General features: G+C 42.2%; 1 protein-coding gene and 1 long non-coding RNA gene across 3 annotated transcripts in view; one reads left to right on the top strand and one right to left on the bottom strand.

Annotated features, from left to right (window-relative positions):
- LOC132405325 (fibroblast growth factor receptor-like 1) overlaps positions 1-26,454 on the bottom strand; it is a 147,706-nt gene that overhangs the window by 20,188 nt on the left and 101,064 nt on the right. The gene's annotated exons all lie outside the window — the stretch shown is intronic.
- Positions 3,405-26,454, top strand: part of LOC132405327 (uncharacterized) — a 29,111-nt gene continuing 6,061 nt past the window's right edge. The window contains exons 1-2 of the long non-coding RNA XR_009515820.1: positions 3,405-3,817; positions 16,977-19,607. This is a non-coding gene — a long non-coding RNA (uncharacterized LOC132405327). The remainder of the gene's footprint in view (positions 3,818-16,976; positions 19,608-26,454) is intronic.

Here is a 26,454-nt window from a genome sequence, read left to right as displayed (position 1 = left end):
ACATCCACTCCATCCCCTTTATCTATCCTATGTGTAATCTCCTCAAAGAATTCCAACAGGTTTGTCAGGCAGGATTTTCCCTGAAGGAAACCTTGTTGAAACCTATCTTGTCCTGTGTCACCAAGTACTCCATCACCTCATCCTTAACAATTGATTCTAATATCTTCCCAACCACTGAGGTCAGGCTAACTGATCTATAATTTCCTTTCTGCTGCATTCCTCCTTTCTTAAAGAGTGGAGTGACATTTGTAATTTTCCAGACCTCTGGCACCATGCCAGAGTTGAATGATTTTTGATTGCCTCCAGAATCTCTAACACTAACTCTTTCAGGACCCTAGAGTGCAGTTCCATGGTTCTTGAATCTTTCACCAATAAGAGTTTCTTTACTCACATTTACTCTCTCTTGGATGATCTTGAACATGTCAAATTTCCCTGTTTAACAATGACCATATCCCCACCTTTCCCAGGTTCATCATGAAACCATGACCCTTCATTTCTGAGGCCATCCCTCTAACTCATTTCCGTGCCCTGTATCAGGGCTTCAGACCTTTCCTTTACTGTGGTGAGCAGAACTGTTAATTTTTTATGAACTCATTCTACATTAGCTCCTTATTTTTGTACTGCATCCACCAATTAATAAATTCCTGGATCCCACAACATTTATCACTTGCTTTTGCCACCTACGTGGCCCCACATTCAAAGAATTATGTATGCACACATCCACTTCTCTCTATTCCAGCACCTTTTATATTCAGATGCTTTTGTCATCCTTAAATTTCACTTGCCACATATCTGCCCAATCTCAGCTGGTTGATACACCCAGTCTTCAAACTGTTTCTTCTGAAACTTGTTATTCCAGCCTATTATCACCCGATTGATGCCAGACCCTTGTTTATTAGCCTCTATGTAATACACTGTTCACTCTGTGTAACACAATGCCCCACTCTATAATCCCCGAGTAACACACTGTCTAGTCTAATATCCTGTGTATAACACTGATGTGCCAATGCCGACAAGACTATGGACAAAGTACTGGAAATTAGATTACTCCGAAACACTGACCTTTTTACCTCTTCTCACCTGCCTGTTATTTCCCCCTGGGTCCCCTCCTCCTTCCCTTTCTATGGTCCACTCTCCTCTCCTATCAGATTCCTTCTTCCCCAGCCTTTGACCTTTCCCCACCCATCTCGATTCATTTTTCACCTTCCAGCTAATCCCCTTCCCCTCCCCCCCCAACCTTTTTATTCTGGCATCTTCTCCCTGAAGAAGGGTCTTGGCCCGAAATGTCGACTGCCTATTCATTTCCATAGATGCTGTCTGACGTGCTGAGTTCCTCCAGCTTTTTATGAGTGTTACTCCAAATAATGATTTAGCCTGTTGTGACACAATGGGCTGATCAGACTAATTTTAAGCTGTATATACCTATAATCGTTTGAGTTCTCTATTTATTAATTGCTGCCTCATTTTCTCCCCCCCCCATCCCCATCTTGATTTGTAACCTTGTTCTTCTCTGTTCATTAATGTATCAGAATGGGACTCAGAGCACTCTGCACTCTAATTCAGAAGAATATTTTATACACCTCCCTCCAGATGATTAATCACATAGTCAAAGGCACACTCCAGGGAGTAATTAGAAAGTGTGCTTGATTAGAACTTCCACTGCTCCACTAAATCAAGGCCTGGTCAGGTACCCACAGGAGATCCCACATGCCACTAATTAAAGAATATCCCCATCAATGTAAATTCTTCAATCAACTTCACAAAGAGGTATTTTCTGGTCATTATCGCTAGGTATTTTACATCTTACTTTGCATTTCTCTACATTACAATGTGTGGTGAACCACATATACCTGTCTGGACACGCCTCCCCCCCCCCCCCCGACTGCTCCTGTGGCCCCTCCCACTGACCGTGGCTCCTCCCACAGACCCCGGTATAAAGGTGATTGAGGCCTGAGCCCGGCCCTCAGTCTCCAGGATGTAATATGGTGGTCAACTACTGCTTGTTCTTTCTTCCAGTCAATAAAAGCCGATATCTCGCCTTCACGTCTCAGAGAGTGTTATTGATGGTGCATCACAATGGCAGCCACATCTTACAAACATCTTCCTCTTTAAAAACTCCCCATGCTTCCATTACACTTCAGACTGATCCACAGCTCTTAAAAAAATGATTAGGAGATAAAAACAATGTGCTTAAGAAGGCAATTGATAGGAAGTCATGGGCAATCAGAAGGAAAGGCACTATGTGAAATGTTTCTGGAATGCTTAAGAGAATTCCACCGCCTTGAGTGGCAGTACTTTTGAATTTTGACCCAACACACATCAGGTGCAAGTTGATCATTGCTCTCGATAAAAACCAACTCTGAACTGAAAATCTCCCAGAACCTTCAAAACATCACAGCAAAGCAGCTGAAATGGGTTTGGATTGGTGCCAGAACAGTCTTGGGAAGCAAGTTTTCAGATACAACAATGGGATGTTATGCTGAAGTTGTATAACACTGGTGAAGCCCTATTTGGAATTTTAGTCATTTACATTCAGAAAAGATGTAAATAAGGTTGAAAGAGTACAGAGAAAATTTACAAAGATGTTGCCAGGACCGGAGGACCTGAGTTATAAGGAAAGACTGAAAATGTTAGGACTTTATTTCTTGGAATGAAGAAAATCGAGGGGAGATTTGCTAGAGGTATACAGAATTATGAGGGGTATAAATAGGGTAAGTGCAAGCAAGTTTCTTCCACTGAGATTGGATGGGTCTACAACTAGAGGTCATAGGTCAAGGGTGAAAGTTGATAAGTTTAAGGGGGACCTGAAGGAAAACTTCTTCACTTAGAAGGTCGCGAGAGTGTGGAACAAGCTGCCAGCACAAGTGGTCCATGTGAGCTTGATTTCAATGTTTAGAGAAGTTTGGATAGGGGCATGGAGGGATATGGTCCCGGTGCAGGTCAATGGGAGTAGACAGTTTAAATGGTTCAGCATAAACTAAAGGGCCAAAGGGCCTGTTTCTGAGCTATACTTTTCTATGACTCTAACTAAACCCACCAGTTCACTCAACCCAGGAATGGATAATCCCCAAGAAGACAAAGGAGACATTGTTTTACATTTTACTTCCTACAACACTGAAAGAGACCATTTAGTCCTTTGGACTGGCTCCCAGTAGTGCAGTCCAATCAGTTCCATACCCTGTTCCCACAACTTTTAAATTCTCACATATTCATAAATTACCCCCTTTTCATGCTGGCCTACAGTAACAGTTAACTTTTCGAGGTCACTTAACTCACACTGACATCTTTGGGATGTGGAGAAACCCCATGCATTCACAAGGAGAACGTGGACAGCACCAGAGGCCAGGTGCCTGGAGCTATGAAATAGCTACGCTAACTAGTGTACGCAAGGTAATGTGCCTGCCTCAAGCAGAAGGGAAAAAAACTGATGAACTGTATGCAGCCACTCCAAACTACTCATCATGCCAGCAAAACTTTCAAATTAAATTCATTGAAGTGTATCTTGTACTTTAAATTCACTTCTAGAGCACAGACTCTGCTGGCAAGGCTAGTGCCTGTCACCCATCCTCGCGTGCTCTCGATGGGGTGATGAAGAGATACCTTCCGGAACCACTGCTATCCAGGATTTTGACCCAGCCTGGCAAAGGAATGGCTAGACGGTTCCAAGCCAGGACTGCAAAAGACTTGCAGCTGATGACATTGCTTTGCGCCTACCTCCTTTGTCTTTCTGGTTGGTAGACACAGCGGGCCTGTGTGGTGATGTTGAAGAGCTTTGGTGCAGTGTGTATGGCGGATGGGACAAACTGCAGCCATGGAGGTAAGATAGGCGGCAGCAGGTAAATGAGGGGGTAGGTTTCCGGTGGCTGCACTAACATTTCAGCTGTGGTAAAAGCCTAATACTCTTTGGAAATGATCGCACTTGAGCTCTTGTTGTGGTGAGAAGATGACATGAGCCAAATGGCCTGTTTCTATGCTCAAAGTACTATGTAAAATAATGTCTACTCAGCAGACATTTTATTTACATAGGGCACCAATATACGTGCGATACCACAGAGGTGCTCCTCTGTGAAGCTGAACGTTTTGTTCCATTGTGTATCATGGTGTGTTTTGCCTTTCTCTTAAATCCGACTTAAGTTTTGTGTTCTCTGTTTAAAAAAGAATGGTAAGAACAAGCAGGCAACAGCAGCGCTGTCCGCCTTAACCCACCCGGTTACTCAGAAACCCTACACCTGCTGTAAGGCCTCCATGGGTTTGATAGGGGCCTTTGAAGACCCGCCTGGAAAAAGCAGTTTAATCTGCAATTACACAGCCCGCATTTTCTACTGAATCGGAAACAAATTCAGCCACTTCAGAGCCAGGAGGCTTAACCGCTGGGAGGAGTTGAGCTGTGGGCTAGATGAAAGCTCTTCGCCGCTGGCACAGTGATTGCTCCCAGGCATCACATCCAAGTAAATGTGGAGCAGGGGATCAAGTTAATGCGCCGAGACTAAATATAGGGTATCACGCTGTTAATGCCGAGGTGCTGGGTTTCGCTCGCGGCCTGTGAATGGCTTGGGTCTCACCAGAATCTCCGACAGATGGGAGAACAAAAAGAACTTTATTTTCTGGGAAGGAATCCCACTCCCTATTCGCGCCCCCCCCCCCCCACTTCCCCACATCCTCCCAACACTGCTCCCTCTCCCCAGATGAGAAAATAAAGCCTGCTTTGAATTCCTAATGCCAATACACATGTCTCTTCTCTTCACATATGTGCACGAGCTTCTCTCCCACATGGGTCTCACCATGCCTGCCTCATACAACCTTCCCACTGTTTGTCATCCACACCTTAAGCCCGCTCAGTCCTACTAATCTTGGGCACCAAACCGTTCCTAAAGATAATTCTCCAGGTCTAAAGTTACATATAAGTGACTGTAGACTATCCGACTGTGAAAAGCAAAGAGCAACACCTAACCTAGGGAAACAGTGCAGGACTTGGCTTCCTTATTCATAATGCCCCGTACATGTTCGATTCCTGCAGCACGTGACACAGTCTCTGCTATACTTACAATAGATAGAACTGTACTGCTCAGGAACAGGCCATTCGATCCACAATGTTGGCCGAACCAGCTAAAAAGCAAATCAAAAGCACCCAAACGCTAATCCTTCCTACCTACGCCATGTTGATATCCCCGCAACACCCTTACATCCATGTGCCCACACAAACGTCTCTTAAAAGCCTCTGATGTATTTCTGTCTACCACTATATCAGACAGCACATTCCAGGCATCCACCACTCTCCGAGTGAGAGACTTACCCCTCACATCCCCCTTGAACCTAGCTTCAATGCATCTCCTCTGGTATTACATATTTCTACCCTGGGAAACAAATACTCTCTGTCCACTCTATCTATGCCTCCCATAATCTTGCAAACCTCTATCAGATTTCCCCTCAGCCTCTGGCACTCCAGAATGAGCAACCCAAGCTTGTCCAGCCTCTCATGATAGCACATGCCCTCTAAACCAGGCAGCATCCTAGTAAACCTCTTCTGCACCCTCTCCAAAGACACAACAGGTTGTTGCCTGTGTGCATGGTGAGTGTCAGCCTGGTTAAATTTCAAGGTTTGTTCTAGGCTAGGAGATTACATGGTGTTGCAGAACTGGCTCTATAATGTTAAAGGTATCAGTCTCAGTTTAGCGAGGCCTGCATCAAGTCAGATACCGGAGTACTGAAACAAAGCTTTCAAAGCAATGCACTGTACGGGGAGTCGGGGACTGTTGGACGTGGCAGCCTTTCAGCTACACCGAAGCCCTTTCATTTTACCCAGAAATCCTGCCAAGCCCGTCAATATTTTCTTCTGTGCTTAGCCCCCACCTGCTGCAAGTGCTGTGTTGTAAATGTTCAGGCAAAAGGCACCATCTGCAGAGAGGGTAGAAGAGTTAACGCTTCTACTTCATAACCTTCCCAGTTCAGTCAGTCGCTCCCTGGCAGTGCAGGTGCTGCCGTACTGTCACCGATGTTACATCAGTGACCGTATTTGAGGTAACAAAGGGGCAGCTAGTATAGTGCATGTAGGCAAACATATATGAATGATGTGTGTACATGCAGAGTGGAGTTAAGAGAGCTAAATGAACAAGTTGCACGTGCCTTGTGTTTGGGGTTTCTTCATGGTCCCTGCATGACTGTGGCAGTAAGGAATGTGGGCTTATGCACACATAATTACATTCACTTTTAAATCCTGGGTTCAATATCTCTATTGGAAGTTTGATTCCAGTTTAACCCACTTGCTTGCAAAGAAAGGATGATTCATTATGTTTATTATTTACAGATTTAACATTTTCATAAGTTTTTCAAACCGCCCTGATTTTTTGAAGGATCTATATCATTAACGATATAGGACCAGTGGATATAGGAGAAGAATTATTCAATTTGGCCTATTGAGTCTGCTCCGCCATTTCATCATGGTCAATCCACCTCCCTCTCAGCCCCAATCTCCTGCCTTCTTCCTTTATCCTTTCATGCTCTGACTGATTAAGAATCTATCAATCTCTGCCTTAAATATACCCAATGACTTGGCCTTCACAGCTGCCTGTGGCAACGAATTCCACAGATTCACCACTCTCTGGCCAAAGAGGTTCCTCCTCATCTCTGTTCTAAATGGACGTCCCTCTATTCGGAGGCTGTGGCTGAGTCTGGTCTCAGAATCCCCTAACATAGGAAGCATCCTCTCCAAATCTACTCTACCGAGGCCTTCCAACATTTGATAGGCTTTAATGAGATCTCTCCTCATTCTTCTGAACTTCAGTGAGTACAGGCCCGGAGCCATCAAATACTCCACATTTGATAAGCCTTTCAATCCTGGAATCATTTTTGCAAACCTCCTTTGAACCCTCTCCAATATCAACACATCCTTGCTTAAATAAAGGGCTGGAAACTGCTCACAATAGTCCAAGTGATGCCCCACCAGTGCCTTATAAAGCCTCAGCATTACATCCTTGCTTTTATATTCTAATACTCTTGAAATAAATGCTAACATTGCATTTGCCTCCCTCGTCACAGACTCAACCTGCAAATTAACCTTTGCCCCTTTGCACCACAGGTTTTTAATTTTCTCTGCATTTAGAAAATAGTGTGCACTTTGATTTCTTCTACCAAAGTGCATGACCATACATGAACACCATTTCATTTGAAGAAGATGACATCTGAACAGAATATTGTGTTTTATTTTCTTTCCTCAGTACTTTCCCCTGTATCAACTTCTGGACTACAGTCACAATCACACAACATTTTGATATATTCTCGAAGGAATTTAATGATTTACAAATATACTTGTTCAGATCAAAATCAGGTCAAGTTTATTGTCATTTCACTATAAACGTGTATAATGTATATAACCATATATATAACAATATAATGTATATAGAAACAAGACAACATTTCTTTGAACCAGAGGGTAAAGCACATAACACGCAATAACTTATGAAGATACGGACAAAATCTACAGATGAATCACGCATAAATAACAAACAAGAATGCATCCTCTCTCCTATTTTAGTCAGTGTTGTACATAATAGAAACCGGCCCTTCAGCCCTCTGCATCTATGCGGACCATCAAGTCATTCTATAATAATCCCCCACTGCCTGTATTAAATCCAATCCCTTTATGTCCTGCTCATTCAAGTATCTGTCCAGGTGCCTCTGGACAGTTGCTACTGTTCCTACCTCCATCACCTCCTCTGGCACCTCCATCCTGGTACCGACTATTCTTTGTGTGAAAACATCATCTTTACCCATCCTCTAATGTGGCTACATTCATCCAAATCTACAAATCTAACCCTTGTCTTCATTTGAATTATTTAATGTTTTGAAGTTACAAAACATAACACTCTCTCTCACTTTAAACCTTTGTCCTCTAGCTTTAGAAACCCTTACCATAGGACTGGATGTGGTATCCAGACACCGGATACAATATCCCTCATAATTTTATAAAACTTTCATATGCTAAACATGAATCCTCGATGCCCAATCTGCCTCATTCTGGCCCTTGCACTTGTCTACCTGCACTGCACTTCCTCTGCAGCTACAACACTGATCTCTGCATCCTGTTTGTCTTCCCTCCACCTTCATATACATGGCATGGCGTGTTCCTCACAGATGGCAAAGTCTTTCCATTGTATCTTGGTACATGGGACAATAATAAAACCAAACCAACCCTCTAACATGTCAGCCTGCTTCACTCCTGGCAAAATGTACCTAGCTGTGGTAAACTATGTATACCTGTCTGGACACGCCCCCTGCTGACTGCTCCTGTGGCTCCTCCCACAAACCCCTGTATAAAGGCGATTGGAGGCACTGTTCCTCCCTCAGTCTCCGAGATGCTGTGCTCCCTTTTGCTGCTAATAAAAGTCGATTGTTCACTTCCCGTCTCCGAGAGTTATTGATGGTGCTTCACTAGCCTATCAAATCTCTTCTGATAATCCAGACAACATCCTTAAGGAATCTTTTTCTGCACCTTTCCTAGTTTAATCATGTGTTTCCTAAAGTGTGGTGACCAGAAATACACAGAATACTCCAGCCGTAGCCTTACAAACATTTTGTACAAGTGTAACATGATAAGCTATCAAAACATCACAAGATATCTTTTCTTCCTATCTTCCTACACTATCACTCCAACATCCCTCTGCTGCATGATGTCAACACAAATTCTTATCAATTGTTTAAAGCATTTCTCTCAATGAATTGAATCACAATTTTATTTGTATCTCAAAAAATGTTTCTCTTCCTCTCTCACTTGTAGATTTGGATGCACTTAGCCATATTCCCAGTCTCTAATGACTGAGTCGCCCAGCAAGAAGATAACCTCTGTTGGAATGTGGTATTATCCTAGAGTTCAGCAATAAATTAGTTTATCACAGTTAAATTGATGCACCTTGTAACACTGGTTCTTTCAATGCTTTTTTGAGTACTGTCACTGATCTCTTAGGGCGGTTAATTTAACACTAGACAATATTGTGAAAAGTGCTACTTTGCTTATCCAATAAAACAAAAGAAATTAAGGATTACTATCCAGGACTATTTTACCTTGTGAACATGGATCTCATTAGCGTGCTCCATTAGCGTGCTCCATTGTAGAATAGGATGCAAAGGATCAATCTTGAAAGACTATTTATGAGTACTAAGAAGTTATGATCCTCTTTCTTTGTATTAATCAATTAGACCTTTCTGGAACGTTATTATTGGCCATTTATAAACTCTGTACAAATGCATTCTCTAGTTTGGCTTTGCAATCCTGATAGATGACAGATTGTATTCTTGTCCACCACACCTTCAATTTCTGAAATCTAATGCAGGCCCACAAATACGAATTCTGGCAATAACTTTCATGCCCACGTTCATTGTGATTCACTCTCAAAATGTGGGCAATAATCTCATTCTGCCATTCTTTACAGAGTATAGCATTTACTTGTTTGGGAACAACATCTTGGTTATCATCATTGTTGTAATCACAAAATCATGATCGAAGTGATCACACGTTCTTACATGGTAATCTACAATAACACTTTGTTTAAAATTTCTGTACTTAGTTGTGTAGTCAGTTTGAAATCAGAGAATACACCACCTGTGCACTTTCAATGCAGCTATTGTCAAAAATGCTGACAAAATAAGATCAACAATTTCTTACAAAGCCTAATAATGTTAAAAAGTGACCTAGTGCCTTCCTTGTGTGTATGACAAATAAACACTTGAGCTTCCAGCTGGGTACAGTTATTGATTAGAACAGATGTTTCGATAACATACTCTGCAATATCCCTGATGAAGATGGCAGAATTTGTCATCGAGGTGTTGCTTATAATCAATTCTGTACCTGGCTGGAAGTCAGAGAAGAGTTTATTCCTAATAATGATCTTTGACAAAGTTAGAGCTCAGCCCAATTGGCATTAGTGCATTTTTTTACAATCCATTTCTCATAAATCTTTCTCATTTTGAGCTTAGTTTCTTTCACTCTGCATCAATGTACATGATTCCAGTATGATTATTTCCTCTTGACCATGGCCCGATTCCATGACCAATTACAGAATGCAATCCTTAATCAAAGCATCACGCGAATTTCAATGTCCACCTTTTATCATAGGGAGGCAACAATGATTAACTTCCTCTTACACTACGTTATTTGCCAATTGTTGGTTCTTAGTCACTATTCTACTTTTTGTCTTTCTTCAATCACTAACTTAATAGCATTGGTACAATTACAATATCTGGCTCGATTCCAGCATTTTCCTGGACTATATCCTAAGATTAACTTCAGTTCTGTAATGTTTTCAGATTTCTTTGCCTTTACACTTTCAGATGACTAACTGCAACTCTACCTCCATCCAATATAAACTGTTTTTTTCTGTACAAATCATACTTCTTTTGAGTCTTATGCTGTCCTCGTGCATCCACCTTAAATACTTTCTAATATTTGAAGAGTTTCTTATTTCATTATCTTGATTGCAAAACAGTGATCCAAATCTTGCAGCATCTTATCCACTCTGACTTGAAAGATTTTTTTTGCAGATTTCATATCATACTGCAGTTTAGTGTAGGAGTAAGGGTTCTTATGTGTATTAATTGTCAAATATTTCTTGCTCCTTGAATGACCATATAGATATGACAGATCCAATTTGGTGAAAACTTTGGCTGCTACCAGTTGTGTGTGTAGATCTTGAGCAGTAGATGTGATGGACATTCTGCACCATCACCTGCCTCATTCAGAGCACCTTGAAATCTATCGAGTTATTTATTGAGATACACGTGGAATAAGCCCTTCCGACCCTTTGTGCCACAGTGGTCAGCATCCCTGATTTAAACCTAGCTTAATCACAGGAAAACTTACAATGACCAATTAACCTACTAACCGATACGTCTTTGAACTAGAGCACCTGAAGAGAAGCACGTATTCCCAGGGAGGACAACCAGTCTCCTTACAGATAGTGTCAGAATTGAACTCTGACACCCAAAGCAGTAATAGTGTCATGCTAACACTACGCTACCGTGGCACATTATTACATAGGCTAGCAGTTTTGTCTCTTTTAGGTACTATTGGCTCGTCTTTCGCAGAACTCCATTTCGCTTGAATTTATCCAGCTCTTCCGCCACACAGCTCTTTTGAGAGGAAAGACGAAGCCAGACCTGGATTCCTGGACGCTCTTGTCTTCCTTTGAATTAATTCAATGTTTTGAAGTTACAAAACATAACAACCTGTGTTTGATCTTAATGCATTGATGGGGTGCCTTCAAAAGTGAGATTCTGCATGTTCAATAATTTCATCTGAAGTCACCCGCAAGCAAGTTGTAAAACCGCAGTCCGAGAAGGCACTAAAGTTGCAACTTTATTTGAACAGCAGCATGGTGGTGTAGTGGTTAGCACAATGCTTTACAGTACCTGGGTTCAATTCCTGCTGCTGCCTGAACTTTCTCCACATGACAACATGGGTTCCCTCCGGGTGAACATAGAACACAGAACAGGCCTTTCGGCCTACAACGCTGTGCCAAGCCATCTAAAAAGTAAATTAAAAAACCCAGAAACTAATCTCTACACAATGTCCATATCCCTCCATCTTCATCACATTCATGTGCTTATTTAAATGTCTCTTAAAAGCCACTCCACACATATAAGGCGCTGGAGGAACTCAGCAGACCAGGCAGCATCAATGGAAAAGAGTATGGTCAATATTTCGGGCCGAGACTCTCTGGTAGGACTCTTAAGAGCCTCTAATGTATTTGCCTCTAGCACCATACCAGGCAGTGCGTTCCAGGCATCCACCACTCTCTGAGTAAAAAACTTACCCCTCAAATGTCCTTTGAACCTAATCCATCACATCTTCAATGCATGTCCTCTGGTATTAGACATTTCTAATCCAGGAAAAAGATACTCCCTGTCTACTTTATTTTTGCCTCTCATAATCTTATAAACCTCTATCAGATCTCCTCTCAGCCTCTGCCACTCTAAAGAAAAGAAGCCAAGTTTGTGCAGCCTCTCAGGATAGCACATGCCCACGACACCAGGCAGATCCTGGAAAACCTCTTCCTCACTCTCTCCAAATCCTCAGCATCCTTTCTATCGTGGGGAGACCAGAACTGTTTGTAGTACTCCATGTGTGGCCTAACCAGAATTTTATAGTTTCAACATAACCTCTTGACTTTTGAACTCAATACCTTGATTAATAAAAGCAAGCATTCCGTAAGCCTTCTTAACCCCCTATTGACTGTGTAGCCATTTTCAGGGAGCTGTGAACTTGGACCCCAAGATCTCTCTGCTTAGCAACATTGTTACAGGTCTTGCCCTTAACGGTGTACCATCTCCTTGCCCTACCAAGGTGCAACACCTCACATTTATCTGGGTTAAACTCCTTCTGCCATTTCTCAGCCCATATCTACAACTGATCTATATCGTGCTCTATTCTTTGCCAATCTTCTACACTATCTACAACTCCACCAATCTTGGTATCATCCACAAACTTACTAACCCACCCATCTATATTTTCATCCAGGTGATTTATATGCATCACAAACAGCGGAGGTCCCAGCAGGTCCCTGTGGAACACCACTAATTACAGATCTCCAGCTCCAATAAGTCCTTTCAACCACTACCCTCTGTCTTCTATGCCAAACCAGTTCTGAATCCAAGCAGCTATGTCACCGTGGGCCCCATGCATTCCAATCTTCTGGATTAGCCACACACGGGAGACTTCATCAAACACCTCACTAAAATCCACGAATATAGCATCCACTGCTCTACCTTCATTAGTCTCTCTAAAAAATTAATCAAATGGGTAAAATACGACCTGCCCTACACAAAGCCATGCTGGCTCTCGCAAATTAGGCCATGGGTTTCCAATACGTATATACTGTGCCTAAGAGTTTTCTCCAGCAATTTCCCTACAACTGATGTGAGACTCACCGGTCTATAATTTCCAGGATTCCTAAATAGTGGTACAACATTGGCCACTCGCCAGTCCTCCAGGACCTCGACACATGAAGATACTGGTCAAGGGCCAGCAATTTCATTTCTTGCCTCCTTCAATAACCTGGGCTAAATCCCATCAGACCCTGGGGACTTACCCTCCTTCATACTCATTAGAGACTAATGATGAGTACTGGTTGGTAGGTTAATTGGTTGTTGTAAATTGTTCTGTGATTAGGCTAGGATTAAATCGTGGGAATTGCTGGGCAGCATGGCTCAGAGGGTGATAGAGCCTGCTCCATGCTGTATATCAATGAATAAAATAAAGAAATAAATTTATTATACCACAGGTCTCATATAGTTATAATTTATAAATAGCACAGATGTGTAGGATCCAATGAAAATTTCAGTAGAAGATCAAAGAGTTCTCCAGCTGTCTTGCTGAAGAATTTTTCCCTCAATTACTCAACAACATTTCCCAAAGCAAACTGATCATTCATCGCATTTTCAAAATGCATTCAATTTACTGTGCCAGGTTTCATATTAGCAGCTGTGTAAAATCGGAATAACAGGCTCTTGAGTTAAAAACTCAAAAGCATTTTAAGCTCAAATAGTGCTTGAATTATTCTACTTTTACCCAATTATACCACAAAAAGACATATAATGGTATTGATTTTCACTGGAGCACCTCATTTGCATATTATAGCCTTCATACAATTTACTTAGTGGAAGATTAAAGATACTGGTGTGGCAGCTCAGTTTAGTGAGAATTGGGAAATGCATTTAGATTTGAAGTTATTCCGATGATGGCCACGAATTCCATAAAATCATTACAAGATCCCAAGAAGCCTTACTTTGTCAGTTTAGCAGGAAGCTGGCTTCCCGAGAGACCACATAAAAATGAAATAGGAAGCTCTTCTATTTGATTATTTATCCTCACGTGTTATTTGAGTATCAGGAAAGCTGTATGCTGTACATCCAAGCTCCAGTCATATTCAGTCCATTCACTCCCTCTCCCTCTTCTCCACAGCAAATGATAGCTCGCAGGCCTTCCTGCTAAGTCACGTTGTTAGCAGAAGCAGAGTGTACAGTTTTTATGTCTGCATCTGAAAAGAGTCACAAGTTCTCCAAAAGCATACATTTCAATTAAACTCCATCTAGCAGGGCATTTTGGAAAATCCATGAATGTACTTTATTGACGTGACTCAATTGTGTGAACTCAGCTCAGATATTAATTTTCTGAGAGAGAGGCCCCAACCCTGAGAACTATGGGCATAGCCCCAGCTGGCACACTAACCTCTTCTCTCAGGCAATCCCTCGAGATTGAGGATGACTTGCTTCTACTCCACTTCTAAGTTGGCAAGCCCACTGTTGGACTCTGGATGCTATCGTATGTGGAGCAGGAGGAGTCTGACTGTGTTGGTCGTGAGTGGTGGGGTGGATTTGCTCAGAAGTTGAGCAGATCTTCTGGTGTTCATGCTTGGCTTCTGCATGCCCAGTGTCTCTGTGTCCCAAACCCCATTGCACCATCTCTTTCACTGACTACCTTCAAGCATTTTTTTAGGCATCCGTTAGTCTCAAGATTTGCGCCTTGGAAAGTTTCCAGGGTGCAGGCTTGGGCAGGGTTGTATGGGAGACCGGCAGTTGCCCATGCTGCAAGTCTCCACTCTCCACACCACCAATGTTGTCCAAGGGAAGGGAAAGGGCCGATACAGCTTGGCACCGGTGTCATCACTTAACCAGTGTGGTTAAGTGCCTTGCTCAAGGACACAACACGCTGCCTTAGCTGAGGCTCGAACTAGTGACCTTCAGATCACTAGACCAATGCCTTAACCACTTGGCCACACGCCAACACAAGCATTAATAGCTCTGTAATAGGAACTAGATTCCTCCTATCCATCCCATCCAGCCTTAACTAATGTTGTACAATTGAATCATATCTTTCTTCAGCTTCTTTTATTCCAAAGAAAATAACCCAAGTCTGGTCTGTCTATTCTTATTGCTAAAGTTCTCCATCCCTGATGATAGCTTTGTAGATCTCCTCCTCAACCTCTCATGTGTTATATCTTCTGCTGGTGTGGTGACTACAAGGCTCTGTGGCTGGGAACTCCCACATCTCTCTGTTTGCCTACACTTCTCTGTATCCTGCCATTTGGTCCATTCCCTTTGGTTTCTTTGTCCTCCCCAATCACCTCTTCAGTATGAATTCCATTTGTCTCTCCATCATACTGCTAAATCACCGCATAAACGGTAGCCTTCTTCTTTACTAACAACCACCTCATTGAATTTGGTGTCATCTACAAGCTTCTTAATCATGGCTCCTACACTGAAGTCCATAAGGAGCGAGGAACTAGAGTCAGACTGGAATTTCCCATTCAACCATTGCCCTTCCGTTTGGGCCACTGTGCCAAATGCAAAATCATCTTTCCATCTAACCATGGAATGTTGGTGTTTATTTTTCTGTTATGAGTTTTTACTTGTCTTAGCTGCGATCCATTCCTCAATTAAAATAAACTCAAGGACATTTAATGTATAGCTGTTTGTGTGTGCAATATTGGATGTGGAGTTTGTCTGCTAACTCCAGGCATTACATTTCAAAGGCATTTATTTGAAGCACCAAGAGAGAGAAATGGATAAGGTGTGACAAAAATGCCAGCTTTTCCTGTGGGCATTTAAAATTCTCAATATCTTAATTCTGTTCTTAAAACAGTTCAGGAATCTCTCTGTGGGGGAAAACGAAAGGCTATAATGTTTGGTAACGTTTTCCCCCGGCAACCTAACACCATCATTGGTTCCAGAATAAACATCACAATATCTCCCATAGCTTTCAAAAATTTCAGACGCCAACCAAACTGGCACCTACCCAGTCTCTCAAACTTGCCAGTGTCTGTGCTTGCACCTTGCTGAAGCCAGCTGTGTTTTAAAACTGGGTTTCTTCATTTTTTAAAATACTAACTGCATAGTGCCACTATGGCTCATTCTTAGAGGTGCTCAGGTATTGTGGGAACACCCAAACTGTGTTAGTTAGAGCTGCACTCCCTGCTCTTCTTCCTTTAGCCTGTTGAATGGATTCAAATGAATTTCTCTCTTCCATTCTGTCCATATCAGAACTGGCTACTTTTGTCACTCATCCATCTCTGTGACGGGTCAATTTTCAGCTTCCATGAATATACCCTGTCTTTCTGGGCACATCCCACAACTTTGCTATTAATGATGCATAACATAGACTAGGAAGCATAATGCATTTCTAACTATCTCCCTAACCCATTTGGTCTCACCTTACCAGAATTATTCCCTTTGTTCTCCCCCATCCATCCCCCATCTGCTCACCAAGTAAACGCTGACTGTTTTTTCTCTCTTTCCAGTTCTGGACCTGAAATAATAACTCCTGTTTCTCTTTTCACAGACACTACCTGACCTGCTGAATGTTTCTAGTCTTTTTTTGTTTATTTTGCATATGTCAGATTTCTATTTTTCTTTACTTTGAGCTGATTTTAGTTCAGGGCACCTTATGACTATCTTCCTTCTGCAATTCTCTTTACTGCCTAGTTTTCTCTTCCCATTACTTGATGGTAGCTCTCTATCTTTTGAGTCAAATGGCCAAGGGCACTTGACCCACTCTGGGCTCACTGTCAAAAGGTGATAACATTCACATGGGTCATTAGACCAAGGACATTTATGACTGATGGATAAATTGTGACATTTATGACCAAGGACATTTATGACTGATGGATAAATGAGAACCCAAGGAACAATATAAAACAGAACTCCCCTGTGTCATTGACATTATTTATCCCTTGGCCGAAATTATATTTGCAAATTACATGGTCATTATCATGATGTTTTTTGTAGGATCTTGCTCTGCACGGTTTTCCACCATGCAGAAGGATTATAGTTCAAAAGAAAATTTAATTGAATGCAATCTCCTACATTCTGCTATTTTTGCCATTTCTTTCGATATCTGATGATAGACAAAGCACAAGCGAGGAACATTGCTCACCATTTTACCACCTCCCTGGAAATGGAAGGTAATACTTGGCTTCTCTTCTCAATAGGTCTGGAAAATCGTACGTCAGATGGAAGCTGGCTACTTTCAGAGTGTCACATGACCTCCAAGCTGAACTGCACAATTTCAGAAGTTCGACTGGTTGAAAATCGAGCCTGCACTGATAACATCAGAAATGTGCCAAATGACATAATTGTCTGTGTTGTCCCAGGAAGTTGGCTGATGTTGTTTTGCGGTATGGACAACCAAGGTTTAGCAGGACTGCTTCTGAGCGGGGAACCTCACTCCTTACTGTCCTCCTTTCCTATGGGAACAAAGCCCGCACTACTTGACAACTCCACCTACCTACCAGTGTTACCAACTCCTCAACTCCACCACCACTTCCTGATTCTTTTCTTGATTTCTACCTGCTTTCCCCCCCCCCGCCCCCCAACTCTACCATTGCCTATTCACTGGTTGCTTCCCAGCAGGGCTCTGGTCTGACTCCAAATGAGCTTCTAACTTGAAGCTTCAGGCACAGCCACAAACCTTCTCTCTCGAGGAATGTTTTACTGATTTTGGGCAATATGGAACTCTTACCTTTCTCCAGTCCCTCTACCATCTCCCTGTGTTCATCTTCTTCACAAGGGTCACCCCCTGCTATGTTGATCCCAATCCAGTAAATGCATGCTTGACCTTCCTTTCTTGGTATTGTGTTAGAGAATATGATTAACAAATCCCTCCCACCATCCTGTCATCTTCCCTTCAAATCCTTTTCTCAACATAAGCACCCCTAGTTCCCTCGTAGCACTGCTGCACATCTCCAACCTCCCCAGGGTTCAGGAACATGTTGTTACCTCTCTCATCTTATAATGATACAGACTGAGATCTCCTCGAGATCCTAGGAAACAATCCCATTAGTGATGCACCATCAATATCTCTCGGAGACGGGAGGCAAATGATAGGCATTTATTAGCTGCAAGAGACCACGATTAGCAGCAAGAGACCACCACACAACATCTTGGAGACTGAGGGAGGAGCAGTGCCTCCAACCGCCTTTATACAGAGGTCTGTGGGAGGAGCCACAGGAGCAGTCAGCAGGGGGGGGGGGGGGGTCCAGACAGCTATATGTAGTTCACCACAATTAGTTCAGTCTCCTTTTCCTTATTTACCTGTATCCCTGCAAATTATTCTCACTCTTGCATACCTATCAGCCCCACTTGATTATGTTGTCAGTAACTTCTACTAAGGGGCAACCTACAGTAGCCAGCTAACTCTCCAGTATTTCCAAAGGAGGAAACCAGACCACCCAGGTGAAATGCATGTAGTGACAAGGAGAGTGCCTAAATTCTGCATAGACAGCACACGAAATCAGCAGCACTTACTGCCACACCGCTGTGCCATATCCTTCCTGATGTTCCATATTTGAAAAACTCTAGTTTAGCTTCCTTCCCTGCTATCTATTGAGTCTCCCAAGAACCTAACCTTGATCATCACCTCCTTCTTCTGAATGTGGCCTCTGTGGTGATATCATCTTAAAGCAGACTAAATTCCACTTGTACATTATAATGCTACAAGTAAGGGTGAAATCTTACTGTCATATCTCTGATACTACTACAAAAACCATGCTTCCAGAATTAGTTCACTCAGTGTAGGCATCTATATTAAGCCCTTCACTGCTGGGTCCGGGCAGAAAATACAAAGAAAAAGCAAAACCAAAGCAAACTATTTTAGAATCATCCTGGAATTGGAAGGTGGTCCTTGTGTTCTTTTCTCTATAAATAGACCCAGGAATTTGTACATGATGTGCTGATTTTTTTCAGAGCTATGGATTTAGAAGCTGGTTATTTATCCTGTGGACTGGAATAGGGATAACTTCCTACACTCAACTTTGGAGCAATCTGGCTAGTAAAGGCACCTACATGAGACCATTGTTTATTGACTACAACTCTGCCTTCAATGCTATAATTCCAAGCAAACTCATTACCAAACTCTGGATTCTGGGAATCAGCGCCTCCCTCTGCAACCGGATCCTTGATTTTCTGATAAACAGATCACAATCAGTAAGGATGGACGGCAATAACTCTACCATGAATATTCAAAACACTGGCACTCCCCAGAGCTACGTATGCCCTCAGTCATCTACTCTACTCTCTATAAACACAGAACTACATGGCCACGTTCTGCCCTAACTCCATCTACAAGTTTGTAGATGATACCACTGTATTATGCCGTGTCTCAAATAGTGATGAGTCATGCACGTACAGGAAGAAAATGGAGACCTCAGTAACATGGTGTCATGACAACAACCTTTCCCTCAATGTCAACAAAACAAAAGAGCTGGTCATTGACTTCAGAAAGAGGAGCAGCATACATGCTTCTGTCGTCATCAAGGGTGTTGACATTGAGAGGGTTGAAAGCTTTAAGTTCCTAGGAGTGATGTTCTGATCCAGCCATATAGATGTCCTGGTCAAGAAAGCTCTCCAACTCCTCTACTTCCTCAGGAGGATAAAGAAATTTGGTATGTCCTCGTACCAATTTTATTGATGCATCATAGAAAGCACCTTCTCTAGATGCAGAATTTCTAGGCATGCCAGCTGATCTGCCAGTGACTGCAAGAGACCGCAGAGTTGGGCACAACACGGAAAGCAGCCTCCCTCAATGGGCTCAGTAGAGGGGAGGACCTCACCCAACACACAATGTAAGACTATTAAGTAGTTCTCTAGTGCAATAAGAAGGACCTTTTACTTTACAATCTTCCTGGTTGTGAGCCTCCTCTTTACTGCATGCTTACATTGCACTTTTCCTGCAGCTGTTACTTTTTATTCTGCATTGTTGTTTTAACTAGTTCTACCTCAATGCACTATGTATCGATCTGATCTGTAAGACAAGCTTTTCACAGCATAATGATACACCAGATAACAATATACCAATACGAATAATTCTAGAAACTCAACAAAATGAACTTGCACTGACAATGTGATTTCTGCATCTGAAACAACTGATGTGAATTTATTTCCCCTGCAGCATCCATGTTGGTTGTTTCCCTAGAACTGAAGTTCATGATTTCCTTACCAACAAGCACTCACAGTTGCCACTCTTGACTTTTCCTTGGTCCCTGGAATCATATCCAACGCTCAGCAATGAAGGAACAGACGTTTCTCCTAATGAAGCATTAGGAAGACCAAAAGTCTGTGCTTCCTGTCATTATCTCCACTTCCTATGAACTTGTTTCATAGCTGAGGTGGAAATTGACTTTATGGTCTAGCTGTTCTATCTGACCAAATGCTAAGTTTCTAATCTCATATCCTCTCCTCCTCCTAGCTGATCATCTCTGTCGTGTCGTCTCTTTCCACACTTGCCTCATCCTGCGTGCTTCAAAAGTGTCGAAGTTTATGGGGAAAAGATGGAGAACTGGGATTGAGAGGGAGTAGTAAATAAGCCATGATTGAATGACTGAGCAGACTCAATGGGTCAAATGGCCTAATTCTGTTCCTATGACTCATGGTCTTCTGGAACCCTCTTCCATGCTCTTAGCTATCACTAGATACAACTATCACAGTTCCACTGATCAACCTTCCACCATGCCCTCCCTATAAAATTAACCTTACTGAATAATCTTTGGCTGCATACTAATGTAAACTGAATCACATCAGTTCCAATTCTGGCAGAGATCAATTTTCAAATTCTCATCTCATGTTTTTAAATCCATTGAAACCTTGCCCTCTGGTATTTCTGCAGCCTCCTCCTACCTTGTAACCACTGAGATCTTTCATTTTTGTCTCTGGCTTTAATCAATTTTTATCATGTTTCATTAGTAACCTGGCTTTCATCTCCTTTGATAATTCCTTCTACAAATATTTCTGTCCACATCTCTTGCTTCGGTCCAACCCTTCTGAGCTGTCCTAACATCTCCTGATATGGAAGACAGTGAAATATTTACTATGGTGTTCATATGGAAATAGTTTAATAGAATAAGGACACTAAATAAATCTAGGTCATTATAAGACGCCATTATCCTGCAAGAGATCGGCGTTGTTTAATGGATTTGTTACCACAGGTTTCCCTTTCCGTCTGCTGTGCCTGAACTTTCTACTTTGCTTTAGCACCAATACCAAACAGACCGATAATGTCTGAGAAATCAGTACAAGTGCAATAACAAATTCCCTACTGAAACTTTTATAAGCATTTTAGAAATCCTTAATGTCCTAAATGGTGGGCCACCCGAGCACAGCAGTGAGAAATAATTCCCGCAGTGACAGCTAGAGGAGATAGCTCACTAACCAGGACAGAGGCTCGGCTGCAAGCTTGCTAATGTCACAGAAAATTACCCTGTGCCTTGTCAGTATTCCTGTTAATGCCATATGCCCTACTTTTCACAGAGATTTCCAGTCATTGACAGGCGTCCTAAAAGTATAAAAATATGGCATGTCCTAGCCAGGATACACAAGCGGGAGATGGGCTTGTGTGAGGTTAGCAATCTCCTTTGAGAAGGGAGTAGATGGATTTTGTTGGTGCACTGTTGGCAGTGGGTGGGGGATGGTAGGTGGGGTGTTATGGGAGCAAAGGTCAAAAGATTTAGCATTCAGGAAAGAAAATATTTGGTAAGAGATGGGGTAAGAAATGAGGAACAGCAGAAAAAGGACGGGTGCTGAAGAAAAGCTGTGAGCAACAGCCAGAGCGAGAATACCATAGAACTCACAAGGTAAATCCACGAGAAAAGGCAAGTATTAGAAATTCTCTGGAGTAGTGGAAAACTTAGAGGTTTATGGGAACCTTTATGTTATTAAACCTCATTCATGTGCTCAGTAAAGTGATATTAGTTAAAGGGGTATCATCATCTTGTTATTGCCTCTGATGTAGCTATTTCCATTTGTACATAAATGAAGTGATAACTCAAATGACATCAATCATTTTCTCTCAAATTTTGCAAATGATATATCTCTAAATTAATCCTTTCTCACAGGTCCCACATGTGATATAACTAAATATTTCTCAGACCCAAAGTGAGATCACTTTTTGGATATCTAACACCTTGACACCTGTCTCTATCGCCCGTCCAGGCTCTTTTCTCACTTAACCTCTCAAGCACCCACTGCTTGCTAAGACCTTACCCATTCTCTCCTCACATGCCTCATATTCTTCTCTTAATCTCTCCTCCCCTCCACTGCTGCTTTGTTTATTAAATGCATAACTCAAGAAATAAAGAAACTCTTTCATGATGGAATATCAGGGAAGAAGCTGTAAATTTACCATGAGTAAAACGTGAGGGCCATGTACCTACACCTACCCACCCACGTTGCTAGCCCTCCTTCTTTGACTTTTCAAGGGAAGGAGAGCAAACAGAAATGGGAACGAACTGAACAATATGTGGAGTTAGCAGACAAAGGCAGCTCCTTTGCAAATAGAGCAAGGCCCTTAGATTCCTGGAGCAGGTGGCTCGAGGCTGAGAGGAGGGGGCGGTGGAGGAACTGGTGCCAATTGACAGACACGTCGGTCCGTGTCACACGGACTGGCATTGAAGCCTCCAGAAGATGAAAGGGAAATAGGCGATATTTATAGCCAGCAGGTGCTGGATGACACAAGTGTTCAGAACATCAAGCAAGGGGCTGATATTTCACAGCAAAATAATGAAAGATCTCTAATTATCGGCAGACAGACGTCAAACTCCTGCATTGTAAGGATACATACCTCACACCCAATGCCTGGAATAAATTAGATTTCCCATTAACACTTGTTGTGCTGTATCACAGCCACAGCTTTGACACTCTTCTTAGCCCCGACATCCTTCTGAAACTTTGTTGTTTAGTAATGAACTCTACACTCCAACCAAGCTTTAATGGTCTTTCATTAAAGTTTAATGTGATCTTTCTGGCTTTTTATTCCAAGTAAGGCCCCCAAGTAAGAATCTCTGTTGCTATTTCAATATGTCCTGCTGTCTTGCAAAGTTCGTATTTCCACCGATGCTCCTATTGAACTTGCAAATCAAGTTCAGTTACCTCTCCTCATTTTCCCGGTCAAATTCTATCTCTTCACACACAGTCATCTGCCACTTCTTTGATCCGCCTATGTCACTGCACCAAATTACTATTCTCCTCAGTTATTTGAATAGAAACCCAATGAACTGTTTTTATATGTTCTTATACACCCAAACCTGGGTCAATAGTAGCTATTAAAAAGATCAGTCATCATAATATTGAGTAGGTGGAGTAGTGAAATTATACTTTGATATCAAGTCTTTCCACATCAGAGCCTTTAAGATACTTTCCTCTTTCCTTAATGATTCCTTTCTCTCTATCATAGTTGACAATGCTCTGAACTATTTCTGTTTACTCATTTCTGTTATAAACCCCTCTCCACTAGCCAGGACAATGACAGGCTTTCCCTTATCTTCAGCTCCTTCCCCACCAGCCTCCAAATTTAATGGATCATCTTCCACAAATTCTGTCACCTTCCACCACTGGACACATCTTCTCACACCCTGAAGTGGAGAAGCAGAGGTCCGGGGGTGTTGCAAAGAATGGGCGAACCCAAACGCAGGACACTGGCACGGAGATAGAGTTAGGATGCAGACGAGGGCGTGAGCGTGGCTGGAACTGAACGGCAAACAGGAGGGTGAACGGAAAAGCAGGAAGCAGGCAAAACTTATATTGACACGGAGTGTTGCTCAGCTGAATGGCAAACAGGAAAGGCAAACGGCAGACAATACTTATCCTGACACGGAGAGACAGAGTTACACAGGTAAGCCTCGGTACTGAAGTAAAACTTAGAATACATAATCCTAAGCGGCTGGGAACGTGAATCGCCACACTGGCTGAAACAACGATCTGGTGATGAGTGGATGCAAAGCCGGGATATTTATGCTGCAGGTTTAGATGAGAATCGGGTGTGCCACAATCAAAGGGAATTAGGAGAATATGGGGAATTAATGGTTAGGACTGTGACAAAGGGTTCAAATTCAGAAATCATTAGAAGTAGTGTTATAGGTTATAAGGTCCAAAATAGATAAACCAATTGTTTGGGTTAATTTCTGGAGCAAATGAATCTGAAAAACAGGTAAGCTTCCAAAGAAAAATGATCAGATTCGATTGGAAATACAGTGCATGGTTCTGATCTTCTTATGACTAGGGTGTTGTTGCACAGGAGAAGTCAAACAAATATTTACAAAGTTGAAAAACTGAGTGAGTTATATCCATCAGACATAGTTGTTGCTCAGTAAGAGGAACATCTGTTAGAGTTTTTGAATGGATTTAGGGGATTGTTTCTCTGTAATGGTAAAAGAGAAATGGTTCCCTCTTCATTGCTGTGATTTATTTATTGCAGATATAACCAAGCATTGGAATAGTGTAGATCGAATTGTGTGTATTCAAAGCAGTTCATGATTTCCCATCTCTAACCTCTCCACAAAGTCAAGTAGCCCTGTTTCAGATTCCTAATATTTTATCATCAACAAACACAATATAGTCAAGTAAAAAAAAAGCATTACTATAATATTTCCTCTTGTTTGCTGAGACATTTCTTTTGAATTCTTGTAGACAACAGGGCTCTCAAGGTTTAGCAGCCCACATCACAAGTGGTACACTGTATGAGGTGTGTGTTGCTTCCTTTGCTGGTCTGATGGATAAGTCCACCACCTGATAGAACATTAGTCCAGGTTGTCACAGGGCTTCCTCTGGCTTACACTGAAATAACAGGTTTGATCCTTAACAGAATCCTCCACTGTCACAATTCAAGAGATTTTAGATGAAGCACCTTTACAAAGAACAGTGTTGTAAGAACAGCGAAGAGTTTATTTATCAGTGTCCATGTTTGTCTCTTAGTTCTCAATCAGAAAAACGCAAAGAGCTCCATCCTTAATTGCTGTGCTTTCTTGAACAAAGTGAACATTTTGTTCAAAGGTTAAACAAATAGCTGGCACTTTCTGTTGCTCGTCAATGCCTTTACTTCATGTAACAAGAGGAAAGCGGGAGCATTAACCAAAGACAGATGGGAATAATTTGATCTGGCAATCTACCTTTTCATGTGTCAAATAGTGGAGGCCTAAAGGACTGTATTTCTCCCTCCAGTTCCTTTACTTCTTAAATTTAATTTTAATCATATTCTCAGATTTAATAAGGCAACAATTACTGGGGAATAGTGCCACCAGCCTGAATTAGTCTGTCGCATCCATAGTAGGTAAATGTTTCTAACCATTCTGTAGCAATGCTGGATTACGTTGGCTCCATAGACAGGGGTACCATGTGTGTGATGCTATTGAAAGCTTCAGACAAGGAATGTCCTAGGTGTAATCCCTGACTTAAGTGGATCTGCTGGAGGCACTACAATTGGCTGCATTCTATCTGGGGGATCTCGCTGTGCACTAATTGGTATTTCATATATTGCCATAATGACACTGTAATGCAGTTTAGAATATCCTAGGCTATGAAAGGCACTCTATTAAAGCAGGTCTGTTGGTTTGACTTTTGTTCTGTTTGTATTGGGAAGTACTATATTAAGTAATGGAGGTTCAGCTGAGATTTTCCCCTTCTCAACCCTCCAGCAGAATTGGGCAGGGCGTGCTTTACTTGAGAAATACCCTCTTCCAATGGCAGCAAAGATGGTGAACATGTTTGATAAGTTAGACGTAGGGAAGTTATTTCCAGCTGCAGGTGAGAGCAGGAACAACAAAGCCAAAAGACTGTAAATGTCAGACAATCATCACTGGGAAGTTCATGAGAAACGATGAGAGTAGAAGGTCCTTATCAGAGGGAGTTGAAGCAGATAATGCCAGTGATGGAAGCCAGAAAGAAATAAACAAGGAAGGGATGTTAAGACCAGAATGAGTCCATTGAGCTCATCAAGTCTGCCCGATCATTTCATTATGGCTGATTTATTTTCCATTTCAACCTCATCTCCTGCCTTCCCCCTTTAGCCTTTGGTTGCCTTATGAATCAAGAATCTATCAACCTCTGCTTTAAATATACCCAATGACCTGGCCTCCTCAGCCATCCACAGATTCAGCACCACCTGGCTAAAGAAATTCCTCTTCATCTCTGTTTTAAAGAGATGACCTTGTATTCTGAGGCTGTGCCCTCTGGTCCTAGGCTCTCTCATTATAGGAAACATCCTCTCCACATCCACTCCGCCTAGGCCTTTCAATATTCGATAGGTTTCAAAGAGATCCCTCCTCATTCTTCTCATCTCCAGTGAGTACAGGCCCAGAGCCATCAAATGCTCCCCAAAGGTAATCTTTTCATCCTGGAATAATTTTGTGAACCTCCTCTGGACCTTCTCTAATGATGGCACATTCTTTTTTAGATGAGGGGTCCAAAATTGCTCACAATATCCAAGTGTGTTGGTGAAGTTAGAGGATTAGTACGAGGATTGGTTAGGATGACTTCTGTGCTGTAACTGCTCTCTGATACTTCAACAATGGCCTTGTGCACATTCAGGCATGGGCTTTTGTTCATCAACACTTTTGGTTACAGGACCGGGGCATACACGAGGCAACAACATACGCCATATCAAGCAAGCAAAACCAGCAAATGTAGACTTGGTACCTCTGGACA

Source organism: Hypanus sabinus, chromosome 15 (assembly GCF_030144855.1).
Source record: "Hypanus sabinus isolate sHypSab1 chromosome 15, sHypSab1.hap1, whole genome shotgun sequence".
In the NCBI taxonomy this organism is placed as follows: domain Eukaryota; kingdom Metazoa; phylum Chordata; class Chondrichthyes; order Myliobatiformes; family Dasyatidae; genus Hypanus; species Hypanus sabinus.
Note: the sequence above shows the minus strand (reverse complement) of the source record. Positions and strands in the feature narration are given on the sequence as shown.